The following is a 21,699-nucleotide window of genomic DNA, read 5'->3' as shown; positions in this document are numbered from 1 at the left end:
GTTGACGTAAATATTGCAAACAACTTATATGCCGGAAATCATTTTTTTTTAATTTTCAACTCGCGCTCTATCTATAACTGGCGCAGGGTAGCGATGGCTACTATAAAAATCAAAAGAAGGAAGTTTTGTTTACAATAAACACTAAACCACTAGCTTCCAAAGATGTCGTGAATGTGTATTTTTTGTTTTACGTCAATCTTACAACTTGCTGGTGGCGTTCATAAACAACAACAGCTCGAAAAACGCTCTTGTCAAGAATTGCTACGTTTCTCCATATTATAAACAATTCTGTCGGTCAGCTGAGGCTTCTTGACTCATTTAACAATTTTTACCACTTGTGTTTTGTCTGTTCACAAGAACCAACAATTGGGCTAGTTGGTGAGGATTCATAATAAACTGCGCGCAAAAAAAAAAACGGACCAAGCAACCGAGGAGACACAACATGTGCGCAGACTATCAACTGATTTTTTTATTACGGAAGTGAAGCTTTACAAGTGCACTAAACCAGACAACAAAGAGAAAGAAACACTATTCTCACTTCCAATACAGCGATAGGAAGCCACGCTCAAAGCAAACCTACATTGCAGACAACCACTAAAGAAGACAAAAGGAAGATAATGAATAAAACCAACTGCCCGTATCGTGCACTAGTAGAGAAGCTAAGTAAAAAAGCTATCTCCTTATTAAACACGTTAACCGAAGGTGATGCGTTACACGCGTCCGCTTCCTGTTTGATCAGGTAAGCTTCCACAAGGTAGCTACATATCTAGTTACTCTGATTACACAAGACACTTGTCTCATCCTGCAAAGGTAAACAATCTTCGCAACCTCTGCAGGTTGGAGGACACAGCATCTTTCAATGACCTAAGGTGTTCCGCCAGACGCTAACTAATACAGCGGCCTGTCTGGCCGAGATAGCTCTTACCGCATGAACGTGGAATTTGATACACAACACCTGTGTCACGCACCGTAAGTTTCTTTCTGTGGGCTATCGTGCATCCCCTCCTTGCACTATCACTACCATGCTCAAGCCTGTTGCGCATAGCACTGCACATACCATCCAGTTTATTCTTCGCGGTTAAAACAGCGTAAACTCCGTACCACGTTCCCACTTTCTTCGTACGATGTAAAATGCCGTGCAGGTAAGGTAATCCCACCATACATTTACTAGAACTTTCCTCAGACCTTCCAGTCCTAAACAGGTACTTTCAGAGAGCTGAGAGGAAAGCCATGCTTCCTTGAGCCTGTGCAATTGCCCCAGGAAGCCAGCCTTCATCCTGCGGTGAGAGGGTTTTGACGGCCATACCGACCATGGTTGCCGCTTTTCAATGGAAACGAGAGGCAAGGTGCCCATGCACTGTGCGATATCGGTGCAGATAAAAAAATATAGATAGTTTAACTCAGCTAATCACCGAATGTTCTTCCGCAGAAGGGCGTTTTGGCAGGACTGTGTTTCCTGTGTCTCAATCATTAAATGTTATTTTGCTGTGTTAATCAGGCGGTCATGCTTCCAGATCCCGCATTGCATATTAGTACTTTTTGAAGCACAGCGATACGATGGCAGCAGAGACCTCGGATCAGGAGATACAGCGCAGTGCAGCACAACAGCAGCGAAACAAGCATGCGTGGGATTCTTCTTCTTCCCCCTCGTTATAATGGCACATACCCACAGTGGGGGATTGGCCAAAATTCGTTGTGACATAATATAATTGATAATGCCGATTTGACTGACAGCAGAAGCGTCGTCTTTGTCGAAGCGATCGCGCTTCGCCTTAGTCGGGCACTACACTGTCTCCCTTCCGAAAAAAGCATCTTCCCGATGCTACGCGAAAAACTTGAAAGCACCCGCAAAAACACGGATAATGTCTGCACGTGTTGTTTTGCAATAAAGATGCAGCGGAGAAAACATCGAAGGGCTCCTCCAGGCTCACATGTAACAAGGATAAGCCAGACAGCATGAAAAAATTCACGACGTGAGGAAAGGCGTGACGATGGTCGCCTTCCGCTCAGAAGCACCTTGTAGTTGAGGTCATCGATGCGACGAATAACCGTGTGCGGTCCAAAGTGGCACTTCATAAGTTTTCCCGAAAGACCTCGACGGCGACCCGGTGTCCAATCCCAGACCTTGTCACCAGGTCGAAAATCAACCTCACGTCACCGGAGGTTGTAGCGATTAGCGTCGGTAAGTTGTTGGTGCTGTATGCCGAGTCGTGCCAGCTGTCGAGCCTCCTCCGCGCGCTAGCAGTCGAGCATCAGCACCAGTCTCGTCTTGCATGGCAATCTATCGGAAACATTGTGTGCAAAAGAGCTTTCATAAAGCGAGTTTTGTATTATAATGAGTATTTGAGTGACGTTCAAGTTGCAAACAAGTTTTACGAACATTGTATTGCCGTAGGTGCTTCCACAGATAACCACACCACTATACCATGCAATCATTACATCAAAGCACGTTGACAGAACCCAGTGTTTATACCGCTTACCGATCAATATGAAATACTAGACATAGTTTTGTCCTTAAAAAATACTTGCGCCTCTGGAGCTGACGATATTAAATCCAAATCAATAAAGTGCGTTGCAGAAATAGTAAGCACCCCACATGCGCTTCGTCTCAACCTCATTCTTTCTACCGCGGTATTGCCAGACGCAATGAAGCTAGCCCACGTGGCTGCTATACTTAAAGGCGGTTCTGGTAATGAAATGAACAATTACAGCCCGATCTCTGTGCTTCCTATCTTTGAGAATATAGCGGGAAATATAATACAGAAAAGACTTACTGACTTCATCATGACATATGATATAATAGCACATGAACAATTCGGGTTTAGAAAAAATAAGTCGTCTGAAATCGCACTTAAAATAGAAAGCACATACTTGAAAACATTGAAAATAAATTTTCACTCTTGGCATGTTTCTAGATTTTAGAAAGGTGTTCAACTGTGTCCAACATGATTTGCTTTTAAGGAAGTTGCCATTATACGGAATTCGCGGCAATGCATGCTCAAGAATAAAAAGCTACCTAACCTCTAGAAATCAGCATGCGTGCATAAATGGTGCGAAATTAGTCTGTGGATTGATAGAACACGGCGTTCCACAAGAATTGTTACTTCGACAGACATTATTTTTATTATATATAAATAATATTGTAAACATAAAAAAGACACAAAGTTAACTTTATATGCAAACGACACGAATGTGTTCTTCCCAGGCACCGACTTAACAGAGGTGTTTCATCATGCTAACAAATTGTTAGCAGGACTAAATTCATGGCTTTCCCTGAATAGACTGCCGTTAAACACCAGTAAAGCTAATTACATAGTCTTCCAGGTGAGCGGAGCCAACCTGCCTAAGAACCTGAGTTTAAGATTTCGGAAAATTCCTATCGAAGTATCTTCATCTGTTAAATTTTTGGAGGTAGTCTTCAATGAAAACCTTTCATGGACGCCTCACGCTGACTGACTCCGAAGGGACATCAGGGGTGCTCTTGGAACTTTAAATAAGATAAGATATTATGTATTGTTGGATGTGAAAAGGCGCATTTATTATGTTATCTTACATTCAGGTTTGTTACTGTTCTTTAGGATTGTCCACGGACCATCAAAAATAAATTAAAATGCCTTTTTTCCTTGCAAAAGCAAACGGTGCGAGCAATCTGCAATTTTAGAGCTATCAAAAGGTACTATGTCTCCTTTTACGAAATAAAACATTGCCCATCAAGTATCTGTACAAATACAAACTAGCCCTTGAAATATCGCGACAATACCATACAGACAGCGCATTTATAAAAACATTTTCTACAAAGATTGGTCCATACTATCTACGACAAAGTTTAATACCAAAGCCGCGTTCCCGTATGACATATGGCGATCAAAAACGTAAGATTTTCAATGCCAGCTTTACAAAGGAATAGCCTGAATTATTTGAAAAATTGGCTACAGCTACTTCTACTTCGATTCCGCGACTACGATACAGGCTACGGGAGTTTTTCCTAAACATGGCCTGAAAGCTGAGGTGGGCTGATTTTCTTTTGCTCCTATTATGGTACCGATCCGTTATCCGGTGACTTGTATTTAAATATATCTTTGTTATCAACCTGCTGTTTACGAAAACTGTATCAGTTATTCACGCCTTAATCTTCTGATAAAACCTTAATGCAATACTTTTTATGTGTTCTCATTTGCTTTTTGCTAATGCGCTGCAGTAAAAAGGGGCATGGCCCCGTCTGGTACGATTCTGCCTTTCTTCACGTCCCGCAAGGAATTTCTGTTAAGACATTACTTGAATAAAAGAAAGAAATATATCACTAGCTAGCGTCACCTAGTTTTGTGACTAATAGGGAATGTAGATAAATACTGCAAATACAAAATATATGAGTGTAACTCGCTAAAGGAACGTCTCTGTTACACGTACGGTATCAATGGAATTAACATCGGCAACCTAGTCAAATATTTGGGCATAATATTTACGAGTAAGTTAAAACGGGACGCCCATATCAATAACACGTGTAGAAAGGTGTCACAGTGTCACAAGCGTTTAGGGTTCCCGCGAAGAAACCTTTCATAGCACTATCTAACGTTAAACTTAAAACACGAAAACTCCTCATACGACCGATCCTGGAATATGCAAGTCAATTTTGAAATCCCTACCATTCCTATGTAATTGATAAATTAGAAAAACAATGTCACATATGGCTCTTCGGTCCATCTACTGAAAATACTCAAGGCATGACAGCGTTACTGACGCGCGCATCTTACCTGGCATTCCATCACTTTCTAATCGTAGTCGTGTTTGTGCTTTGAAATTTCTTTTCCTCTTTTATAACATTCACATTAACATAATAAAACAACATATATAAAACCACCCTATCTCCACTAGCGTAGGACTAATCAAGAGAACTGGATCAGACCATTTGAATCTCGCTGTGATGCATTCAAATTTTCTTTTTTTTCCGTTGGCCATTGAAGAGTGGATTAGGCTGTAGCGGGAATGTATCAGTGTAGGCACGTCTGAACTATTTCTTAAAACACTTCAAAGTCTGTTCAGTCGAGGAAGCCTCTTAAAATAATTATTTCTGGGAATTTTTGTCAATGCAATATTGCCTCATGCATTGCCCATATTCATTAATTGTATGTTATTGTGGCTATGCACTCACGTCGGTTCATCTAACACTGCCTGCTAGCCCACACACACAGCACACACACTGCTAGAACAAAACTGTACAACCCACTCTTGTATGAGCCTGGAAATCAGGCTTACAGTGTTTTCCACTAAATAAATAAACATCGAATGTTCATTATTGCAGTTTAAAAGAAGCCGAGCACTGTTTAGTATGGTGTGTCAAAGAATTAAGGCAGAGATACATTTAAAATGTTAACAAACTTCAAGAGGAAGTGATTAGGTGTGGCTCCACGCAAAGCGTCAAACTTTGCGAAGAAAGTTAAGCGTGCTCTCCAACTATAAACATGGGCCTATGGTGAACATTCTTGAACCTTCAAGCTCACCCTAAGAGACAATGTATGGGTACTATTTGCTTTGAAAAACAGGCGCACGCTGTGGAAGGCATGGTGAGCAGGCTATCGCCTACGCTAATACAAATATGACGCTTCCGTTGGGTACTTAAGAGCTATCAGAGATTTTCGGCTGTTCACTGCACTGCTCTAGACAACGCTTTTATAATATAAAACAAATATTGACAGGCCACAAAAGCGCTGTAATGGACCGGATAAGCTCCTAACATTTGCCTAAAACTGGATTAATGAGGACCAAATAATTTATTTTCGGGCACTCGCGAAATCCATTTGCTGAGTTATAAAAATACCCGAGTTGGCGAAACTTGAAGCGTCGAATGTGGTCTTCCGGCCATGTTGGCTTTGACAAACGTATTGGGCGTTCAAGCAGTGATAGTCGCAAATATACAGCTTTTCTTTTTCAGTTGAAATGGAAACGGATAGCCTGACTGTACACCTGCTGGAAACCAACCTCGCTAATACCCAGTGAAACACTTGCGGCTATCGTAATCTGTGGCAGTTCATGAATCTAAAGGCTGTTTCCTCCAGTTATGTTACGCTGGTTCTTGGATTTGCTGCTGTTAATGCTTACACATGTTTATTAAAACAACCATAACATCACAACGTGGGAATCTCATTATGATTTAGACATGAAATGAAATACTTACACTAAACCAAATTAATAAACTCGGTAAGACAGGAAGATAACAGAGTGAATACCGGAAGATGGTCAGCTATTTTTTCCCGATAGTGTACGGACGACAAGCCCCATAACAATAACTAAATGTCGTTAGATTTTTGGCGTCAGCTGACTGAGTAACGTGTGAAAGTAGCAGCTTTTGCAATTTTTCGGAAACCAAAGCGGCTTAGCCTCTATAACAACACGGAGAAGGACGCGATTGATAAAGAAACTAGTGCATGTCTGTGTATTACGTGGGGCGTTAGCAATAGCCAAGGTAGTTGCGTATTTAATCAATATTTGGTCTCCCTGGATTTACCATTTAACTCAGCTGTGTAACAAGTATACACGCAGATCAAAAACAATTTTTACAGACTCTCGGTGTGTGTGCCTAAATTTACCGAATTTGACATTTGCGTAAGGCTTAACAGAATATTGCAATGAGTGTGCAGCTGTGCGCATTTTTTTATACCAAGCAGCGTTAGGCCGGCAAAGGCGCATGACTGCACTTTGCTTACGGCAAGGTCTGAAAACGCATCCAACTGTTTACACAAACAAACGTGATACTTGCACGCTCCAATCTATCATCTCACGTTTAGACAATTCGCAGCTAATGCTTTGTTTTTCCACTAAGCGCTTCTTACCACAGCCGCCTATGCACGGTTGATGTTTTTCTCAGAAGAGAAAACAGAAAGCATTGAAAGAGCAGTTAGCAGCTGCCAAACCTTGATGCTTCTCATTGTCATCCAATCATTTATTTGGCAGGGCGATTGCTGCAATTCTTGAGTGCGCAATAGACAAGTTTATTGAATTGGTATTGGTGAAGACAATGAATTGAAAAATGTTTTTACAAGCTTCAGCTTGTAGCTTAACAACAACTACAATTCCGTAAGCTCCTAACCGCGGAGAGTAAGAATAACTTTATTGGATGTGTAATTTCCGTACTGCTATTGTCATCCCAAATGACGTGATGAGCCATTGCCGCGTATATATATTTACGGCGGCGTACGGAGATATTAAAGCTCCACACTAAAATGCATACCAAAATGAAGCCGTCACGACGCCATTAATGACTAATGGGCTGTGCTATACTATCAGACTGTTTCTTGCTGTTATAAGAAATGTTTTTCTAGCATTTTACACACCATTTGAGCTTTATTGAAGGCGTGAAGGCTCCATTTTGCAGCTGAGAAGAAAATCATTTGGCTTCACGAGTTTACCATTATTGAATCAACGAGTTAACGTAGTAAACGATAACACTGTGCCAGTTCTGGCTGAAAAATATTCCTGTGTAACAAATAGCCACATGTTAAAACAATGTATAAAGCAAATATAATAAAGAACCTTCTTACAGTTTCGTCTCGTACAGAAGCTGTAAAATTCTGGCCGTTAACGACTTGCTATTCTGGGCTGAACTTTCGCACACAGAGCGCGCATTTGAAGGGCAACATTTTTTATGACATTTTTGTGTGGTAAATGACTGCTGGTTTATTTACAATTAATCGTAAATCATCCCGATCTGCAAAGAAGGTGACCCAAAAATCGTGTTCTCATCAAGGATATTGGTACTACAGTATCACTGCCTCAAGAAGGAGCTCTCAGCGGAATCAATACAGTGGAAGGGGCGGTTTGCCGCGAGAAATATAACGCAGACTAGACAGCACTTTCAGAGAGACCGCGGAACATCCATCGCACTAACGTTTTCCTGCAACCTACGTGCTAGAGCACGGGTTCCTTTGGTGGAAGCGAGATGACGCCACCTCCTTCTCTCCTGCCATCGCACCAATGAATTTTTTTGTTCGGTGACGTTAAGTCATTTTCCGTGATATTTTAAGTCATGTGTTGGAATATGCTGTAAATAGCAAATGACCAAAGACTGCCTTGACTTCGAAAATGGAAGTTTCAGCAGCCTTGAAAGAACAAACAATGAAACACGGCGGTCATATTTTATGGCCAATTTCCGAAGTAAAGCACATGTGTGAATAGTACTTTTTCGACATCGATAAAAAATGCTACACTACACCCCCAACCACCTCACAAAAGTTGCGAATTGCCTTAGTACACGTCGCAAATATGAATAGGCTAGAAGACATATTTTCTTATTTATTTTCCACCGCGATGCTTGCTTATATAAGTGCTGTGCAAAAGTAAACGTATCCTGAAAGAGCCTAAAACAAATTACAGTGTTTTTAGTCTTGCGAAGGCAGAGCACTAGGATTAGACCTTCTACTCACTTTTATTTGAATCGCAAAAAAATTGTTATCTTATTCTTATCTATATACTTTCATACTGTCCTGTGTAGCTTTGCTCTTTTAAGGCCGTCTGCTGAATTTTGTTGAGCAATCTTGTGAACAGCTTTGTCGAGTTATTCTCCGCCCTTTAGCTCGATCATTTGCAGATATTTTAGTTTTTTCTCAGTCACTCTCAATTATTTTCATTTTTTTTTCTGTATCATTCTTTGCAAATTTTTCCTTCGATTTTGTAGTCCTTTTGGTAATTACCCATTTTTGGAAGGGACTCTCCGCTTCAGCCGCCATTCGGCTAACTCTTGGATAATTCGCCACTGTAGCCTTGCTTGAAAAGAAGTATTTATTAAATAAACTAGTTCAATTACTTAAATAGCACTGTTTGAAAAACATTTTTTTACAAAATTGCAGAGTGTGACAATAATTAGGACTTATCGTTCAGAAGTGATCACTGGCACACAACTTTGTAATTATGACAGTAAAAAGGAGCGCGCATCCGCGGCCATGGCAGTAACTGTCAGGTGACGCCGTCATAAGGAGGCATGGCTGGGATGAAATGGCCTCGAAATACATGTAGCTTGCGCTTAAGAAAAGCAGTGGCGCTACATTTAAGCAGAGTGCTGGACATGCAAAGGTTTGTACACAATGCAATACCAGCTGGATGCAGACCTCCATGATAGGACGACAGCCGCGCTAGACAAAGGTGATGTTAATCACAGCTATCCTAAAGAAAACTGGATAAGGCAGGGTGACGCTAAAGGCTACCGTAATATTCAACGCACTTTCTCTAGAGCCAAAAAATGTCGGGTTTGAAGCAAAACGCGTTCGGGTAAGCGCCGTCTAGAGCAACAGGTCAGGTCTAGCATCAGGATCAACATTATATGCAAAACAGATCACCAGGGACAGCAGACATCGAGAATTCGTAAAGAAGGCATCAAACTGATAGGTCGCCCGCCGCCGTGGAAATTCAAGACAATTTGCAGCTGTACGAAATGCTTGATGTGGACAACGTCGATGATTGGATTCTCCCCTAATGCATATCGGAACTTCTTTCAGGCTAGGTAGGGCATTGCGTAATGAACAATAATGTTCATTTGAGGTGAAGCAGTCGTGTGCATTGTTGAATTATCCCAGAATGCAGATTGAAAGCTTCCAGCGTATGTGGGCCGCATGTGTCCGTAAGATCGACTCTGGCAGTGGCAGACACATTGATAATCTGAACAGCTCGAACGTGCAAGCGGGCCGGTAAGAAGGGCCCGGACATACGACCAGAAGCACGTAAGAGACCAGGGCTGCAGAAAAGTTGAACACTCTTAAGGGACACCAGATTCTTCCGCAGCCGCTCCCGACGGGGCAGCGGTTCTGTGTAACGGTCGCTACTATCGTGGAACTGTATGGCCAACCAGGGCCCTCTTTAGAAGTGGCGACGACGCAAAACCACGATTGCGAGGAAAACCCCAAAGTGCAGATAATTCTTCATACACTCGCCGCCGGAGGAGCAAACGATTGCGAGAGGCTCTATTCGCCGAGGCTCGAAGCCTTGCTATCATGGCTGCAAAATTATCCCTGTATTACTCATAATATAAAGAAATGCTTAGTGTTCTCTTATAAATGTGACCTGCCTCGATATCGAGGAGAATTGTCCCTTTATTGTTCATAATATTGATACATGGTAAAGTAAGGCCAAGAGATTAGTCCAAGATAACTCCGCACACAGTACACAGCAACAGAGCAGCGTTAACCGGGCACTAAACAACACTGCTCAAACGTCGTCTTCAAAACTCACGAGACTCTTCTTCTTCCGTCCTTATGCAGATATCAATACATGCACCGCCTAAAATATTAGTACCCCACCGGCTAAAAAGCACCGTCCCGGTGCGTACTAGCGTTGCCGTGACGCTGGGAATAAGTCGACCAGGCCTTCACTTGGTAGCGTGCAGAGACTCCGTGTTGATTGAAGGATTGAATCTTCGTAGATGGTAAAATACATACAAGCAGGTTTAATGGCACTTTGAGAAAACTTATTTACATGAAAAAAGGGTATATCAGCAAAATGGCAAGCGTTAAGAGATCATAGCGAGAAGCGTCTGGATGAGCCGTTTACCCAGGGCTTACAGCGTCATTTCGTGCTCTGCAACGTCCTTAAAACCCCCTATGTCCAGCCCCTCTCTGAAGATGCTGACCAACCAGTTTCAGGGCACGCCCCTCAGATATCGGCATCCAATCGAACACATCACTGCACTGATGGTCTGATGCACTGACTGGTCCGGTATTGTTTCGTTGGGCGTGGTCACTTGTTGGCGGGTAGAGCTTGAGAACGGCGAGGAGGTACATTTATATTCTTCAGCAAAGATCCGATATGGTGGTTCCGGCAAGTGGATTTCCTTCGCAGAAACCTAAGTGCACGTGCGCGCCACATACTGCTCCCAGCATTGTCCTTTTCCGACAATTGCAAATCTTTCCTGGATTCCCGGGAATTCCTCTAATGGCCGTATTCGTCATGCTCCTTTCTTCTCCTGTACGTCAGCGGACGTGTCACTCCGATCGTCTCCTTTGGACAATAGGCATCCCTCACTTGACAATAGCGCCTCTCGACGGGAAGGGTGAACAGTTGAACAAAAGCACTTCCGGCTATTTCTCACAGGGCGACGTTTCTTTGTATTTTTCTTGACAGGGCCAACTTGGCAGTTGTAGGGTCACAACAAAGCAAAATTATGCTCACACAAAAAGATTCATGTGAACACGCTCACTTAGCGCCCTTGACAAACGCCACATATCAATACCATGACCACAGGCGCACATTAGTGCGCGCAAGCGCGGACCATGCCGGTCACAACAGCGTCCAAACCAGGATCTGTGTAGTACGGCTTGAGGCGTGCCACATGGACCGTCTCGGTGCGTGGTGTAGAGGTATGGATTCGGGGTGCAAGAGCGCAATTTCGTATACTACTGGCGTCACTTGTCGTAAAATCCGGTAGGGTCCTGTATAACGGGACAAAAGATTTTCCGAGAAGCCAACGCGGCGAGCTGGGGTCCAAAGTAGCACGAGAGAGCCGCAAGAATACTGGGCGTTGCAATGACAGGATTCATATCGACGTTTCTGGGTGTGCTGGGAGGCTGCGAGTCGGTTGCGAGCAACAACGTGGGCAGCATCAGCTCGGGCTATGCGTCACCAGCGTATGAGCTAGCAGTGGCGGCAGAAGGGAGCAGGCTGCCAAAAGGAAGCAGAGTTCACGGCCGTATAGAAGATAGAAGGGGGAGTAGCCGGTAATGTCGTGACGAGACGAATTATATGCAAATGTCACACATGGCAGCGTTGTGTCCCAGTGACGGTGGTCATCAGAAACTTACATAAACAGCATGTCAATTAATGTCCGGTTAAGGCGTTCGTAAGCCCGTTCGTCTGTGGATGGTAGGCAGTCATGAAAGAATGACGAACGTTGCACAATCGTAGGATTTCGTCTACTGAACGCGCAAGAAAGCAACGACCCCAGTCGGTGAGCAGTTGACGAGGAGCTCATTGGACGAATACAACGTCGTTGAGGAGGAAAGCAGTGACATCAGCTGCACAACTGGTTGGTATTGCTCGTGTGACCGGGTACCGTGTGGTGTAATCAGTGGCCACCGCAATTCATTTGGTCCCGGATGCGGACAGTGGAAAAGGCCTTAGAGGATTCAGACCCGCTTGACAAAATGGGTCTATGGGGATGTCGATCGGCTGCAGGAGTCCAGCTGGTAAAACTGATCGCTTTTTTTCGGCGTTGACAGCGGTCACAAGCAGCCACGTAGCGTCGGACTGCGCGGTATAGGCCTGGCCCAAAGAACCGACGGCGCACACTGTCGTATGTGCGAGAGACGCCTAGATGACCCGCTGTGGGAACGTCGTGAAGCTGTTCAAGGACGGTTGTGCGTACGTGCTGAGGGACTATTACAAGGTCGGGGCCATTAGGTCGCATATTGTGCCGGTATAAGGTGCTGCTGTGGAGCATAAACGAACGAAGGGAAGGATCATGGCGATCGGCGCTGAGGCGATCGATAATTTCGCGAAGCTGGGGGTCCTGGAGTTGCTCCCGGCGAATGTTGGAAAAGTAAGAAATAGAGAGCACGCAAGCGTCATTGTCACATTCAAGTTGGCTTGGCGGGTCGACTGGGTGACGGGACAGGCAGTCGGCGTCTCGATGCAACTGGCCAGACTTATAAACTACTGAAAAATTGTACTCCTGAAGGCGCAAGGCCCAACGTCCAAGGCGGCCAGTAGGGTCTTTGAGTGTGGAAAGCCAACACAATTCGTGGTGGTCAGTGACTACTGTGAAAGGCCGCCCATACAAGTAAGGGCGGAACTTCGTAATGGCCCAAACTAGGGCTAAGCACTCACGTTCAGTGATGGAACAATTCTGTTCGGCAGCAGAGAGGAGTCGGCTTGCGTAGGTGATGACGCGAGGGGAACCGAGCTAACCTTGAGCGAGAACGGCACCAATTTCATGACCACTTGCGTCAGTGCGTACTTCTGTGGGCGCTGACGGATTGAAGTGAGCCAACACTGGCGGACCGGTGAGGTGGGCAATAAGAGCGACGAAGGCGGCCGATTGTTCTTGGCCCCAGGAAAAGGAGACCCCTTTTTTCAAAAGCTGCGCGAGTGGATGGCGATTTCCGCGAACTTTGGTACAAATTGCCGGAAATATGAGCAAAGTGCGAGGAAGCTACGCACGTCGCTGCTAGATTTCAGTATAGGAAAATCACTTACAGCACGAATTTTGTCGGGGTCTGGCTGGATGCCATGGGTGTTGACCAAGTGCCCTAGGATCTTGAGATCCCGGCGACCAAAGCTACACTTTTTTGAGTTCAACTGAACGCCAGCTCGTCGGAAGACGCTAAGAATAGCCGAAAAATGATGGAGGTGGCCCTCAAAGGTTGATGAAAATACGATGACCTCATCGAGGCAGCACAGACATGTGGTCCATTTGAATCCACGTAGTGAAGAGTCCATCATGCGCTCGAGGGTCGCTGGGGCATTACATAAGCCAAAAATCTTCAGCTTGAATTGGTAGAGGCCATCTGGGGCGACAAAAGCCGTATTTTCACGATCTCTTTCGTCAACAGAGATCTGCCAGTATCCATAACGGAGATCGATGGAGGAAGTAGTTGGCACCATGCAGACATTTGAGGGCGTCATCGATACTTGGAAGAGGGTAGACGTCCTAATTGTTTATCTTGTTTAGGTGTCGATAATCTACGCAAAACCTTCAGCTGTTGTCTTTCTTTTTAACTAGTACTACTGGAGACGCCCAGGGGCTGCTCGATGGCTTAATAATGTTGCTGGCCAACATTTTCTCCACTTATTCCTGAATGACCCAGCGTTCGGAAAGAGCAACTCTGTAAGGCCGTCTGTGGATAGGCCGGGCATCTCCAGTATCGATGTGATGTGTGACGACGGACGTTTGGCTCAGGGATCCTTTACCGAAATCAAAAATGTCGCTGTATGACCGCAAACGGCCGGCAAGGGCGCTTGCATATTTTGTTTACACAGCTTTTGTTTACAGATTTCCCAGGTCACTAGCTCTTGCTCGTGATTTTGGAACCACGTCCAAGCTGTTCCCGCCAATTAGAAGATTACGTTCGCCAGCATAATTGTTGCATCCCAGTGGTTGTTTCTGCTGCAGCCCTCGTACTCATCTATCCAGTCGTCAACGTCCGGCTTGTCTTCGCCTTTAAAGATGGGAGGGTGACGGATCTTTGCGAGTACCACTGGCTGTGCCGATGTTACTGCGATGGTAGGGGCTGCCTCCGAGGTCATAGTGGTCGTTGCTGACATCGTTGTGAGTCCAGGTAGATGGCGGCCACTGCGCAAATCCAACTTTTCTGCGCTATTTTGCTCTTATATTCTGTTCTGAGTGCATGGGGACTTTAGTCACCTCCACCAAGATGATACGTGGCAAGGTAAGGCCAAGAGATTAGACCAAGGTGACTCCACACACAGTACACAGCAACACAGCAGCGTTAACCGGGCACAAACCGACACTGCTTGAACGTCGTCTTCAAAACTCACGACACGCTTTTTCTTCCGTCCTTATGCAGATATCAGTGCATGCACCGCCTAATGTAGCAATATAAATCATAGCCTAGTGTTCTCTTATAAATGACTGCCTCGATATCGAGGAGATGGTATCTAAGGGTCGGTCTTCAATACTCTGGCCACATGATGTATTGAAAAAAAAAAGGCCACACTGGTTTTCGGTGCAAACAGAGACACTTTCAGTTAGATTTGCTGCTTGGTAGAGATGGCTTGATGTACAGCCCTATTCCACGCATTTCTCGGAAGGTATCTAATACCGTTACAGGGGAAATATTTTCGGCCACAGAGAAATCGATGTTTCAGAAAATTCTACGAATTTAACCCTGCAACCTATTAATGCAAGCTAGATGCTCCTCTGCAGCTTGCTTAAATTTCCCAGAGGCATGTATTTTGATACCACACAGCAGAGAACACGAGATTTGGAGTTCTCAACATGGGTATATCGCTTCACTCCTTGCCACAAAGCGTCTTTAATAGGGCCACTGTTGGGGTTTTTGTATTTGCTAACCTTAAGAAGCCCTGAAGTTGTATTTCATTGTTTCCTCGAGGTAATAGCGTCTTTCTGTGAAACGTCTTTCTGTGAAAAAACGTTCCAGCAAGTCAAAGCAATTTTCATCTGCTTGAATAACAGTCGTGAGAGTAATTACATGCATTGTTTGCTTTTTATGAGATCTCCACGGATTCCTCTCTGAGGGGGCACATCTCAAAATTGACGCGGTTCCTTTGGTTATTTCCTCACACAAAGAAGAACATCACTATTGCCCCGAAGCTCACAGGCTAAATCAATAAACATGCGGTAAGAGCTTATAATTTTATTCTTTATTTTATTTTGTTATATTCAGGTCATATTTGTGCGTGGAGCTGTGCGTAAATTGTTATCGTGATCGCGATAACCGATTAACGGAACACGCTGAGTAATCCCTACGTGCGAATAAGCGATTGAAAACAGTCCATTGTGTTGTGTATTACGGAATGCTGACTCAGCAAGGTGTTTTGTCGCATTTCACGGGGTCAGCATGCACCCACAGCTCAGGCAAAACCTTTATTAGGGTTTGAGGTTGCTCGAACATATGTGTCGCTCAACTCTACACAAGCGTGGCGTGATGTCTGTTGCGCTCTGCACGAAGATTGTTTTTGCACATCAGAAACTAACGACACACAAAACTTAGAAACACATTCGGTTTGTTAAAGCTGTGACATTGAACAATTGGCTGCTTCTTTTTACTGAACTTATGCGGCGTATGAGTACGAGCAAGAAGTCTCACTCTCCACGGAGAGATTAACATTCCCTGCGTCCGATGAACGTGCCATGACTCGAATAGCGGCCGTCAGCGCGGGTATGGCCAGTTACGTGCGATTCCACAAAGGTCAATCCTGTGGTTGCCATTGGTTGGTGGGATCATTCGAGAGTTTACTCATTCGGGTGCATTCCCGTTCACGCTTACATAATGATATGATGACATGCGGGAGTACGGTTTCTCATTCAGAGCATGAACTGAAACGTGAGTCCGCACTACCGTTCAAATCATCACCTGACGCGTGAATGAGTCCGCTGCGGTACGATGGCGAAAAGAACATGATCTATAGTTTGACCAGAGTCCTTCAATATTTTTGCTGGCTATGCGATTCACTGAAAGGCTCACTTAGGAACAGGAGCAGCCGCTATGAGCGCCTTTTCTCGACTGGAGGTGTCCAACGACGCAGCCGGTGACCCTCTACGGCCGATTCGGAGCTAAAAAATGTTTTTTAATAGTCCTGCGAATATTGATAGTATCTAAAGAATATTATTTTAATGAAGTTCCGAAAAATGATAAGGAAGGGAAATCTAGCGTCGCAATGAAGCCTTGGAGAGAGAATTTTATGGCAATAAATGAAGAGCGTTGGCGCTGTATGACTGCCGGAATAGAAGTATATTTCTGCCGTATTCCTGGAGCCTCTTGTAATAGAAATATGTGGCATGTATAGCGTCCTTTAAGGACTCTGCCAGATATTGGTTCACCACATGATTGCAGTAATTGCGACGTGCGACTGCGAAGGCAGCATCTTTCGTTTCTCGGGTTATATATATCGGGGGCTTTTAAATATCTCATGTTCACTGCAACACCTGTCACTTTAACTGAATGTCTGCTTCGAATGTAGCAAGCGTATTGATCATCAACGCCACGATTTCCTTGAAATGGCTCTCCTATGGTTTCTATTCTTGCGTATCCTTTTTATCTTCTTCCAGTTGTGTCGTGCTGCCTGTATGTAAGCTGTGTGGTTTTCATAGTAGTTGGAAAAATGTGTCTTCCAATAAATTATTTTTATAGATGTCTAAGCGACGGCCGTAGCTTACGCATCTATGCCTCCGAAGTTATTATTCTATATTTCCAACTTTATTGTCCACACATGTGTACCTCCGAAGTTATTATTCTATATTTCCGACTTTATTGTCCATCTCTGTAAATGCCCGAAATCTTCATTAGGTGCTGACTGCATGTCCACTCAGCGTACCTTGTCACGTACGTTATACACGTCGTTTCTGTCGCTCTACCAATTTTAAACCATAAGGGTGTGAAGGGCTCTAATGAAGCGTAAGGAAAGCGGCGACCTGCCGTCTCAGAGAAACCTTTCATTATGCGAAGTGTACTGGATTCAATGCGCCGAAGACAGTCGTTTTCAAGGAAGCGTTCAAGCACAAGTCAAAATTCATCTGGAGCACTTATCTGAGCGATGCCATCATGCGATGCGGCACCCACCTGACCTTACACGGGTTCGCAAAGGTAGATCTTTTCATGTGCATCACAGGGCACCATGAAGTCGTGTCGAAAAAAATGCCGGAAAAATGATAGGCGCTTTATATAATTGAGTCTATATGACAAACGTAATGTTAATTGATCGATTGAGGGTGGTCGATAGTGTGCTTGTCTGCGATGACCTGATGACCTACGGGTGGTACTAGCGCGACAACGTTGTCTGGCTTGGTACCAGATTCGTGTCACAGTGCGGGGTCTCGTATGAGGATGCGTCGTGTAGTGATGGCGCTACCCGACGACCAGGGAGGGACAATTCGTAGCATGGATGCCGAGAAGACGAAGAATAACCCTCGGTGTGAGGCAGCTGGCCGGTTGCAATGCAGAAGGGGTGGCGAAGAACGAACGTTAGAAACTGAAGCGAAGCGCAGTAAGTGTGCGGAGGAATCTGAGCTGGAACGTCAACAAGCTGCCGACCATCGTGAACACAATGCTCAAGTCTGTTTCCTCCTTACACCAAAAATGCCGGGCTGGGACATCAACGTCGTTTATTAATAGGCAAAGATGCTGGTGTGGTCAAAGCAGTATCACAGTAGCAGAGAATAAAGCAATCAGCGTGCAGGCTACCGCGTCTCTCTTAAAGCGAAACAGAGGAATCCTCCTAATGCCTTGATCAGAATGTTCCTCGTAATATACGTGTGCATATATTAGGGCGTATTGTACACATTACTGAATATATCCTAGTTGGTGGCATTGTTCAAAGACAAATAAAACAATATTATAACAAACTTCTTTCAAATATCATAACGGAACGAGATGCTGAAGCAGTGATTTTATTCACTAAAGCTCCAGCATTATTTCAAGAACGAAAAGAAATGGCTAACAGAAGCCTTATGATAGAGAGGTGTGACACAGTTGCATAAAGTACGAACCGGCTGGCTTCTCAAATTAACGTTTCTTCTCCACAAGACGTTAACAGTTTTCGCACACAATCACTTGAGTGCTTTTATTTTTTGTGATAAACAGATCCACTGCCTGTGAAAACCAAAGAAGCCATATTCAGATTTTGATGTCACAGGGAGGGACATCTGCCATTGGTACAATGAATGCAGCCATCATGAGTTATGCTTTGTTCATCTAGGCATCGATGAATGAATCCTTATCAACATTGAAGTTCGGAGCGTAGTCTTCTACCATATTCCAAAGGCCGAAAAAGCGGTCTCATGCAATTTCGTTCTTATGGGGCTCGAGCGGCTCGGTATCTTATATATATATCCTTTAAGGATTTGATGCAGCTGGCGCATATCATTCTTTGCAAATTCTTCACGAGAATGCAAGGAACAAGCATGCAACAAGACATCTTGTAAAGTCCCCTTCATTAGCTGCAACATTCTAAGCAGCAGCTGTGACAGATGGGCTGTGGTACACGCAGCCTCGAAGGTCTGGGTGATCTCGACGAGACATCGTACGATGTTGCTCTGTAGGCGAGCGGGTTCCTGAAAATGCGGTAAAAAGCCGTCGAAAACCCTCGTGATGTGTGCAAAAGTTTTCTAACACCGCGTCGCGATTTTACAACCAGACCCTCAAATACTAGTTCGTGCACGCAAACAATGCCACAGTCGTCAAATAGCTTTTCGCAGACACATACTTGTGGGAGCTGTACGTAAAGAATTTTCTTTGGTAGAGCATCACCCTTTCACATTTCTTGCTGCTCGCTAAGAATAGATAGTTAGAATATCGACACTTATTTTTCTCTTTTAACCAGCACGCGGCAGACGCCTCGGGTACGCAATAGGCACGCTCACTCTTTCTAGACCCTCAGGAACACCGTACTAGGCGTAGCACAACGTCCGTTTAAACACCTAGGCACACAATAAAACATTTCCTTTTTTTATTTATTCTGTCTGTTTTGTCTTATGGGGATTAACATCACAACGTGACTCAGCCTATGAGAAAAGCCGTTGCGGAGGGCTAAGGAAATTTGGACCAACTGAGGCTCTCTAGCGTACAGTGACATCGCACAGCACACAGGCGCCTAGCTTTTCGGCTCCCCCGAAAGGCAGCCGCCGCGGCCGAGATTCGACCCGCATCCTTGGGCACAGCGGCCAAGCGTCGCAATCAATGCACTACCACAGCAGGACTGATTTTGTCCTGTCTCTCCTCATTTAGTATTAACCGTGTTGGATGGATGATTATGAGTTAGTGACTCACCAAGCGCTTCCTATGTCTATTCAGTGGTCTAAAATTTCAGTACACACTCATTATAAGAATCTCCGTAAATATCAAATTAGTCAATGCCTCCCAGTAAGACATTGCTCCTCACATAGTTGAAATACCTCAAACGCTTTACTTTCTGCAGCTGATCAAGCTCATGAATTATGAGCTGAAGAGGATGTGTCGTGCGGTTTATTAAGCATAAGGCTAAGCACGTATATATATATCACAAATCAGCCTCTGTCCCTTGAAACATGTATATGCAAAATCAAGCCCTGTCTAGGCTGGTTAAGCTGCCCTAGTGTTCCGTCGCTCCGCTGAAAAATATAAGCTAAATTCCGCGCGTATTCAAAACATATTCAGTGGGCATCTCGCACTAAATAAAATGGTTATAAACTACCATATTTTATATAATAAAGTGAGCCAAAAACGTTTCTTCTTTGTATTACATCCCCAAGCAAAGCCCTGGTAGAAACAATAAACCAACTAAAGAAATCACCTAAAGTGTGTTCACGTGTGTCGTACTATTTTCTCAACTTCTCCAATACCCAAACGATGATAAGACCTGACTGAACCTCGCCAAACCCCTGAAACTCCAAAGCGTACCGGAATGTTGAGTTCCATGTCTTCACTCTATTATGCCATTAATTTGAATGCATCCCCAGAAAAAGCACAGATCCTGCCGTTTCGTCCTACGGGAGATGTTGTTCGTAGCGCTCCTAGTATCGGGAATATTGGTGCATGACCTGTTGGCGCCCACTTGCGGTCAATAAACTGTCTCAAATGGGTAGAGTATTTCTCGCAAATAGGCAAGGGCACCTACTGACTGGTGTCAAAACATAATTCGGTTCATTTGTAGCGAGAATCGCGCTCATACTTGGAGTTGTGGTTTAACTCTGATTAACCGTAGTTGGATTGCGATAGCAACGGAGGAAGCTTCCTTTGCCTCCTACATTATTCCCCTATAACGCTCTACCAGTGTAAGGTGCTTCATTATTGGGGACACTTAAGCTCATCTTTGTGGAGTATGACGCGAGAGCGTAAGTTACCAGTCTTCTCCTTCTCCTTCTTGTCCTCCACCTCCTCCTCCTCCTCGGCTGTTCAAGCTCAATCGTCGCCTCCGCCGAGACCCCGTGACGGCTCGAAACCTAGCGCAGTATTGCTATCGCAATAAAATGCAGCGTCTGGCTATTCTTTTCCTCTAAGGAAAAAACTCAAGGCATAAATGTGTTATTAACATGCGCATCTGAACTGGCATCCCATCACTTTCTAATAATATTCATGTTTTTGCTTTGAAAGTTCTTTTCCTGTATTCATCGTACTCGCATTAACATAAATAAAAACCACATATCTAAAACCACCATATCTTCAGTCGCGCAAGATTAGTCAAGAGAACTGAATCAAACCATTTCAATCCCGCTGTGATGCATTCAAATATTCTTCTTTTCCGCTAACCGTTGAAGAGTGATTAGGTTGCACCGAAAATGCATCAGTGTGGGCACGTCTGAACTGTTCGTTAAAAAAATTGCGCCAGTTCAATTGAGGAACCGTAAATATTTATTATTTGGAATTTTTGGCACTGTAATATTGCTTGATATATTGCCCATATTCATTAATTGTCAGTGATTTTGGCTGTGCACTCATGTCAGTCCACCAAGCACTGCCCGCTAGAACGAAACTGTACACCCTACTCCTGTGTGAGCCTGGTAATCAGGCTTAGAGTGTTGTCCAATAAATAAAGAAACATCGAAGGTTCATTATGGGAGCTTAAGGGAAACCGAGCACAGTTTAGTTCGGCGTGTCGAAGAGTGAAAATCAGATCGACATGGTCATTTGTTGGGCGAGTTGGTAACGATGTTCCATATCTACAGCGATGTTCCATATCTATATAAACGGGACAAGAGAACACAATAACGACAAACACAGCGCTGTGTTTGCCGTTATTGAGTTCTCTTGTCCCGTTTATCGCGCTGTAGATATGAAAATCAGAGAGACGTTTAAAATGTTGCCAAATTTCAAGATCAAGTGATTTGGTTTGGCTGCACGCAAAGCGTCAAACGTTGCGAAGAAAGTAAGTCTGCTCTCCCGCTATAACAACTAGCCTACTTTGAACTTTCCTGAATCTTCAATCTCAGCCTATGAGCCCATGGACTCGAACTGAATTGAAAAACAGGAGCAGGCTATGTAAGGCATGTTGAGCAGCCTACCACCGTCACTAATACAGATATGAGTCTTCTGACGTGCATTTACG

The sequence above is a fragment of the Amblyomma maculatum genome, chromosome 2, assembly GCF_055883805.1.
Source record: "Amblyomma maculatum isolate TAMU_Amacu chromosome 2, ASM5588380v1, whole genome shotgun sequence".
Classification (NCBI taxonomy): domain Eukaryota; kingdom Metazoa; phylum Arthropoda; class Arachnida; order Ixodida; family Ixodidae; genus Amblyomma; species Amblyomma maculatum.
This window is presented reverse-complemented; position numbering follows the sequence as displayed.